The sequence below is a fragment of the Tiliqua scincoides genome, chromosome 5 (assembly GCF_035046505.1).
Source record: "Tiliqua scincoides isolate rTilSci1 chromosome 5, rTilSci1.hap2, whole genome shotgun sequence".
In the NCBI taxonomy this organism is placed as follows: domain Eukaryota; kingdom Metazoa; phylum Chordata; class Lepidosauria; order Squamata; family Scincidae; genus Tiliqua; species Tiliqua scincoides.
The window spans coordinates 130,073,041-130,082,160 of record NC_089825.1 but is presented as its reverse complement, the minus strand read 5'-3'; positions in this window follow the sequence as shown (position 1 = coordinate 130,082,160).

Here is a 9,120-nt window from a genome sequence, read left to right as displayed (position 1 = left end):
ACCTAGAAATTTCTTGCGTGACACAACATGTAGCACGCAATAAAAAAAAGGTATGCATTAAAGTCTCAACACAATCCCTACCACACTTGCATTTCCTCTCTAAGTAGGGGATACTGCTGAACCTGCCCGTTAACAAGGCTGATGGAAGAGCGTTACACCTTGCCAGTGTAAACGCTCTCCGGGCCTGTGGGCACACCAGGTGGTACAAGAAGGAGGCCGGTTTCCCAAAACTGACTGGAATGTGAAGATGGAGTGGAGAACATGTGGTTCTGGCGGCACTAAACAGCTCTTGTTGTTCAATATCTAGAATTCTTCCTTTGACAATTCTGTAAGCTGCATCACAACCAATCATACCTAACTCTTCAGTGTCCAGCCCTATTGACTTAATTTTAGTTAGAAGATCAGTGATCTCAATAGGCAAGACTGGATCCGATAATAATTGTTGCATTAGATCAGAAGAGGTGGTGTTAAATAAAATCCTAAACCAAAATTTCAAAAGTCTTAACCATACAGTAGTCCTTAGTCGAATTAACCCCACCTCGAGACACAGGACCGAGTAGGGAATGCACCTGGGTAAGCCCAAAATCTTCCGTAAAAAGGAGGCTTGGACGCGTTCTAGTGATTGGTTAATAACCTTATACCAGACAGGAGAACCATAAAGAACCTGGGAAAGAACCTTTCCCTTAAACGCCTCCAGAGCAGCCGGAACATAACCATTTCCGCAGGTGAAAAAGAAACGGGAGATGGCTGAGGAAGCTAGTTTGGATGCGTTCTGCACTGCCCTGCAATGAAAAGCCCAAGTGAGTCTGTAATGGAAGTTGATACCCAGGTACTTAAAATGCTTAACCTGTTCCATTTTGTTACCATTACAAGACCACTTAAAAGCTTTCCATCTGTTAGCAAATACCATTATCTTAGATTTAGCATAATTGATCTGCAATTTGGTCAAAAAATACTCTGTGGCAAGACTGAGCAGACGTTTCAGGCCAGTCCTAGTACTAGATATCAGTACTGCATCATCCGCGTACAGAAGTAGCGGCACTTGGCTTGCACCAAGCTTTGGACAATGGCCATCTACTACCTTCAGGGAAGGGGCAAGATCATTTAGAAATAGGTTGAAAAGCATGGGGGCCAAGACACAGCCCTGTTTGACCCCTTTGTTAGTGATGATGGAGTGAGTTAGATTCCCCCTCCAGGAGCATCTAACCCTACACGAGGTATTTAGATGGAGGGACCTAATCAGCAGCAGTAATCTTTTATCAATCCCCATGTCTTCCAACTTGGCCCAAAGAAGCTCCCTATCCACAGAATCAAAGGCACCTTTCAAATCAAGGAAGGCTACATAAAGACGGGCCTTACATATCCTGACCTGCTTATAGGCCAAATGAGACAGGATCAGGCAATTATCCAAAGTTGATCTGCCCCGACAGAAGCCAGATTGCTCAGGGCCTAAGATGCCTTGCTAAGTAACCCAGAGAGTGAGTTTATTGCAAAGATATTTAGCATAGATCTTACCTAGTACAGAAAGCAAACTAACAGGCCGAAAGTTTCCTGGTATGGTAGGGTCACCCTTTTTATGAATAGGCATGACTGTTGCTGTAAGCCAGGCATTGGGTAATAGGCCAGAGCTGTCGATCATTGTAAAAAAGTGGGCAAGTAACTGGGCCCACCATTCTGTGTCACCTTTTAAAAGCTCGGGTGGTATTTCATCTGGCCCTGCGGCCTTCCCTGGCTTCAATTGCATAATTAGCTCTTTAATTTCATCAGGGGTCACAGGAGGCCAGATAGGCAGATCTACAGAGGTAAAGTCTGGGTTGGTGTCCGGGGATTTGCTCTAATCATAAAAAAGATCTGTAAAGTGTTGAACCCATGTGGACGAAGGGATAATAGCAGGGTCGTATGTTTCTAATCTACATGAACCCGCGACAACTGCCCAAAATTGTTTATTATTTTTGTGTTGAATTGCTTTTTTGAAATTGAATTGAAATTGATTGTTGAATTGCGTTTTTCCTACTGAGTCTGTTGCAGGTATTCCGGTTAATGGAGTCACTACTGGAAAAGCAAGAAGGGGCCAAACATGCAGAGTGGGTGAGTCAGTGGATGGCCTGGAAGTGGTCAGTTCAAAGAGAGAGACGCAAAACCATGACTCTGTAAGCAGGATGAAAGGAAAGTGTCCAATGTGCAGCGGCAGTGAAGAAGGCCAGTTCTATGCTTGGGATCATTAGAAAAGGTATTGAGAACAAAACTGCTAATATTATAATGCCGTTGTACAAATCGATGGTAAGGCCACACCTGGAGTATTGTGTCCAGTTCTGGTCGCCGCATATCAAAAAGGACATAGTGGAAAAGGTGCAAAAGGGAGCGACTAAGATGATTACTGGGCTGGGGCACCTTCCTTATGAGGAAAGGCTACGGTGTTTGGACCTTTTCAGCCTAGAAAAGAGGTGCCTGAGGGGGGACATGATTGAGACATACAAAATTATGCACAGGAAGGATAGAGTGGATAGAGAGATGCTCTTTTCCCTCTCACATCATACCAGGACCAGGGGACATCCACTAAAATTGTGTGTTGGGAGAGTTAGGACTGAGAAAATAAAATATTTCTTTACTCGGCGTGTAGTTGGTCTGTGGAACTCCTTGCCACAAGATGTGATGATGGCATTGGGCCTAGATGCCTTTAAAAGGGAATTGGACACATTTCCGGAGAAAAAGTCCATTATGGGTTACAAGCCATGATGTGCATGTGCAACGTCCTGATTTTAGAAATGGGCTACGCCAGATGCAAAGGAGGGTACCAGGATGCAGGGCTCTTGTTATCTGGTGTGTTCCCTGGGGCATTTGGTGGGCTTTTGTGAGATACAGGAAGCTGGACTAGATGGGCCTATGGCCTGATCCAGTGGGGCTGTTCTTATGTTCTTATGTACCCACACTTATCCAGGAGTAAGTCCCTTTGACTATCACTGTTAAAAGAACATACATAGTAGCTTGTTAAAAGTACAGGTCTGTCACATTTTCCCAAATGCAGTCACATGCCATGGCAGTATTAAGTCTATTGTGTTAAAAATAAAATATTGAAATGAATGGGGACCCACCTGAAATTGGCTCGTGACCCACCTAGTGGTTCCTGACCCACAGTTGGAGAAACACTGGCCTAGCCTTTCTCCTCATTTCATGCCAGCCCCTAGTTCTGTCTTGAGCCAGTGCACTTGGTCCCCACACCCAGAGTTTAATTTCACATAACATGGGCACAAGGATTGTCTTCCTGCCCACCCCATGAAAGATCTTCCTTGGCTGCAATCCTAACCTCACTTTCCTGGGAGTTAGTCCCATTGAACACAATGGAACCTACATCTGAGTAGACCTGGTTCGGATTGTGCCTTTGTTACTAACTGCAAGGCAAACCTGCATTTTGCCTTTGCTGCTTTCACTGGAAGTCCTTGGAGGGGTCTGGGCTTGTCAGCATGACCGGAATGGGATCCGGCTCAGCCTCTCCTGCAACTCCACATTCTCCATTTCGACACAAAGAGAATACAGACGTGGCAGAGGAAAGACTGCCTGCGGGCACAGCAGGTGAATTAATTGGCGCGTTTCTGTATGCTCTGTCTGAAGGGGGGGGAAAAGGTGCACCTGCTGCGCCAAAGAAGATCTTGTTCAGAGAAGCAGTAAATAAATCACTTAATTGAAAGTCACACGTCATGACTGTAAAGCCAAAAAAGTCAAAAAGTAAATAAACTTGCAGACGTGGCTTTTGGGAGGCTTCCCTGCCTGAGCTGCCATCTCTCTGCAGTGCTGTTTTGCCTTCCCATTTCAGACCTGCCTTGCTCTGATTTTCAGGTGTTCAGACAGACCCATCTTAGATTTCCAGATCTGTAACCAGGGTTAGCAGCAGGACCAGCAGCCAGGGGCCCATTGCCAACCCACGACCCCTGTGCACATTTCCTCTGCCATAGTGGAACCACCCCCTTCTGCTGGCCCCAGAGAGTCACTGCAGTGTCAAAACCGGAATCGGGTTCTGATCTTTTTTTTTTTACGCTTTCTGAGGCTTGGGGAACCCTGCAGAGGCATCTGTGGGACTTTCTGCACCCCCCAGAGGTTGGCACTGCTCATGATAGGTGCAAAAATGACCCTTCTGTCCCTGGCAGTGGTTCAGTCTTCGGGATTTCGTCACTGCCTTAGCTCAGCCACTGCACCTACTTAGGTGGTTTCACTGGTATAAGCAGAACTTTGTGAATCATGGAAGTCTTTTAACCATTGGACTCTTTCAACCATTCCTGCCTTTCAGACATCCCTCTGCACAGTTATCTGAACAAACGCAATGAACATCGGAGACAGCCTGGCAGGAGGTCAAGGCCCCCTAAATGATAACGCTCTGGAAAACACAAGCTTAGCCCAGTCCAGCACTGCTGGTAGGCAGATTTTCACACAATCAAGGGCTGTCAGAATGCCATAGTGCAATTCCCCCAATTCAGATTAATTACTGCCCTTGGGATGGGGGCCACATATGTCTACCTCTGCAAGACGTAACCTGACTCAGTTACTCAAGCCACATACTGTGAATGGCTCCCTAATCGCTGAACACTGGCCTGGATCTTCAGAGCAGAAGTTGATCATGTTGGTGGCCTGCTGGGGACACTGTCCTTTGCTGCTCTGATATTGAGAACAGAAAACTGAACTTCACCAGACACCTGCAGTGATGTAGCTACACCACCTGGCACTTGGGGGACCTAAATTTTATAACACCCCCTGGCCTCAGACCAGCCATTTTCAACCTTTTCCAATTAAAATTGTCAAGGCACACCATCAGGTTTTTGACAATTGACAAAGTACACCATGCTGCTGGTGGGAGGCTCATATCCCCATTGGCTCCACTTATATATGACTGTCCCCCAAACTTCTGCGGCACACCTGCAGACAAGTCGTGACACACCAGTGTGCCACGACACAGTGGTTGAAAATGGCTGCCTCAGACTGACCTTAGAAATGCACTTCTGGTTTTCAGCAAAAACCGGAAGTGCCTTACTAAGGCCTTCAGGAGGCCTTCTGATGATCGCAAAGTTTGTGCTCTGCCTTCCCAAGCCTCAGAAAACTGCTTTTCCACCTCAGGTCCACCATTGGAGGTGCAAGTTGACACCCCCTCGAGGTGTGGTACCCTGGGCAGTTGACCTCCTGGCCCATCCTTAACTATGCCACTGGACACTTTCTTGTGTCCTTGCATGATGGCTGGCAGAGGTGGTCTTCTTGCTTCCTTTGACTTGACTTTAAGAAAGAGTTTCTTGGAGTGCTCCATAGCAGCAGATCCCTGCGTTTTCCCCACTGAGTCTGTTGCAGGTATTCTGGTTAATGGAGTCACTACTAGAAAAGCAAGAAGGGGCCAAACATGCAGAGTGGGTGAGTCAGTGGATGGCCTGGAAGTGGTCAGTTCAAAGAGAGAGACGCAAAACCATGACTCTGTAAGCAGGATGAAAGGAAAGTGTCCAATGTGCAGCGGCAGTGAAGAAGGCCAATTCTATGCTTAGGAACATTAGAAAAGGTATTGAGAACAAAAGGCTAAGATTATAATGCTGTTGTACAAATCGATGGTAAGGCCACACCTGGAGTATTGTGTCCAGTTCTGGTCGCCGCATCTCAAAAAGGACTTAGTGGAAAAGGTGCAAAAGGGAGCGACTAAGATGATTACAGGGCTGGGGCACCTTCCTTATGAGGAAAGTCTACGGTGTTTGGACCTCTTCAGCCTAGAAAAGAGGTGCCTGAGGGGGGACATGATTGAGACATACAAAATTATGCACGGGAAGGATAGAGTGGATAGAGAGATGCTCTTTTCCCTCTCACATAATACCAGGACCAGGGGACATCCACTAAAATTGTGTGTTGGGAGAGTTAGGACTGAGAAAATAAAATATTTCTTTACTCGGCGTGTAGTTGGTCTGTGGAACTCCTTGCCACAAGATGTGATGATGGCATTGGGCCTAGATGCCTTTAAAAGGGAATTGGACACATTTCCGGAGAAAAAGTCCATTATGGGTTACAAGCCATGATGTGCATGTGCAACCTCCTGATTTTAGAAATGGGCTACGCCAGATGCAAGGGAGGGCACCAGGATACAGGGCTCTTGTTATCTGGTGTGTTCCCTGGGGCATTTGGTGGGCTTTTGTGAGATATAGGAAGCTGGACTAGATGGGCCTATGGCCTGATCCAGTGGGGCTGTTCTTATGTTCTTATGTACCCACACTTACCCAGGAGTAAGTCCCTTTGACTATCACTGTTAAAAGAACATACATAGTAGCTTGTTAAAAGTACAGGTCTGTCACATTTTCCCAAATGCAGTCACATGCCATGGCAGTATTAAGTCTATTGTGTTAAAAATAAAATATTGAAATGAATGGGGACCCACCTGAAATTGGCTCGTGACCCACCTAGTGGTTCCTGACCCACAGTTGGAGAAACACTGGCCTAGCCTTTCTCCTCATTTCATGCCAGCCCCTAGTTCTGTCTTGAGCCAGTGCACTTGGTTCCCGCACCCATAGTTTAATTTCACATAACATGGGCACAAGGATTGTCTTCCTGCCCACCCCATGAAAGATCTTCCTTGGCTGCAATCCTAACCTCACTTTCCTGGGAGTTAGTCCCATTGAACACAATGGAACCTACTTCTGAGTAGACCTGGTTCGGATTGTGCCTTTGTTACTAACTGCAAGGCCAACCTGCATTTTGCCTTTGCTGCTTTCACTGGAAGTCCTTGGCAGGGTCTGGGCTTGTCAGCATGACTGGAATGGGATCCGGCACAGCCTCTCCTGCAACTCCACATTCTCTATTTCGACACAAAGAGAATACAGACGTGGCAGAGGAAAGACTGCCTGCGGGCACAGCAGGTGAATTAATTGGCGCGTTTCTGTATGCTCTGTCTGAAGGGGGGGGGGGGAAGGTGCATCTGCTGCGCCAAAGAAGATCTTGTTCAAGGAAGCAATAATTAAATCACTTAATTGAAAGTCACAGGTCATGACTGTAAAGCCAAAAAGTAAATGAAGACTTGCAGACGTGGCTTTTGGGAGGCTTCCCTGCCTGAGCTGCCATCTCTCTGCAGTGCTGTTTTGCCTTTGCATTTCAGACCTGCCCTGCTCTGATTTTCAGGTGTTCAGACGGACCCATCTTAGATTTCCAGATCCGTAACCAGGGTTAGCAGCAGGACCGGCTGCCAGGGGCCCATTGCCAACCCACGACCCCTGTGCACATTTCCTCTGCCATAGTGGAACCACTCCCCTCCCGCTGGCCCCAGAGAGTCACTGCAGTGTCAAAACCAGAATCGGGTTCTGATCTTTTTTTTTTACGCTTTCTGAGGCTTGGGGAACCCTGCAGAGGCATCTGTGGGACTTTCTGCACCCCCCAGAGGTTGGCACTGCTCATGATAGGTGCAAAAATGACCCTGGCAGTGGTTCAGTCTTCGGGATTTTGTCACTGCCTTAGCTCAGCCACTGCACCTACTTAGGTGGTTTCACTGGTATAAGCAGAACTTTGTGAATCATGGAAGTCTTTTAAACATTGGACTCTTGAACCATTCCTGCCTTTCAGACAACCCTCTGCACAGTTATCTGGTATTACGTGAGAGGGAAAAGAGTATCTCTCTATCCACTCTATCCTTCCTGTGCATAATTTTCTATGTCTCAATCATGTCCCCCCTCAGGCACCTCTTTTCTAGGCTGAATTGGACACATTTCTGGAGAAAAAGTCCATTATGTGTTACAAGCCATGATGTGCATGTGCAACCTCCTGATTTTAGAAATGGGCTATGTCAGAACGCCAATGCAAGGGAAGGCACCAGGATGAGGTCTTTTGTTATCTGGTGTACTCCCTGGGGCTTTAAAGACACACTTCCAGGTTTCTTGCTCTTCCATTGCTCCTTATGGGATAATTTTATTCCATTAGATTCCATTATTCGGCCCATCTCCTGGCTCAATGCAGAATACTCATGTATTCTGGGGTGAGTATGGAAGAGCCAGAAACCTGGAAGTGTGTCTTTATAGCTATTTGTAACCCTGAGAAGCTTGCAACTGGTGCAGTCAAACAGCACAAAGGTAGGGGATTGGATTCTGGTGCTTCCCCCCCCCCCTTCTTACAAGGCATTTAAACAGAAATGACCCTGTTTCTGCCTTGCAGTCCTGCTGGACCCCACCTCCAGGGTAGATTGCCTCTTCAACCTGCAGAGGTCCTCTCTCCTGCCAGCAGCCTCCCACCACTACAGCAGGTCTTGGGCACAGCAGCCACACACCAAACTCCAGTTTCTCCCAAAGTCTGTTCCAGCAGTCTCCAAAGTCCATTCACCCATCAATTCCTCAGTCCACTAATCCAGCCTGCCCTTCCTCAAGTTTTGCTCCTTCTGCTACCCACACCCAACTCTCCCTTCATCAGGTGCTTTTATGCCTGAGGGCCCTGTGGCCTTCAAGTGGCTGCAGCTGTGCAGCACACTCCCTGCTGAAATGCCCAGGCCTTCACCCTTAAAGAGGCCACTGCTGAAACCACATCCTACCTCCTCACCAGCTCGCCTGTGATTCCAATACAGTGGGACCCAACATTCATGATGCTGGTCTAGCACCAACCCTGCTGCCTTGGGTGGTGACGGAGCTAGGCAAAGAGAACCCCTACCTCCAAAACACTGGTGGAGGGCCACCATTTTGCTTACCACACCAGAATCTGAGTTAAAACAAGTGTGAAGTATATAGCATTTTTCGGATCTGTAGTGCTGACACAGGGATCGCTTGTCAGTGGTGGGCCTGGAGGGGGGCAGGGATACAAATGGCCTGAGTGCTGCATCCACACAGCGCCCCAGACCATGCGGGAAGCCTTCTGAGGCTTCCAATGCAATCGTAAGACAGCACAGCCAATGTGGGCAGGTCAGCCCCCCGCCCTAGCTAAATTCTTGTATGAATAAGGACAGACATCCACCTCTGACTGAAGTGGAGCGGAATGGCTGCGCTTTCACTTTGGAAGACGTGGGGAGCCTGCAGACACCCCCAGGACGCTGCAGCAGGGACTGCTAAGTGCACGCCAGTCCATGCAGCTCCCTTAGCGCTGCCTCCCCCTGCCCTTAGGGAGGCAATCCAGGGCCCTCAGGCTGGGGCGTCGTGA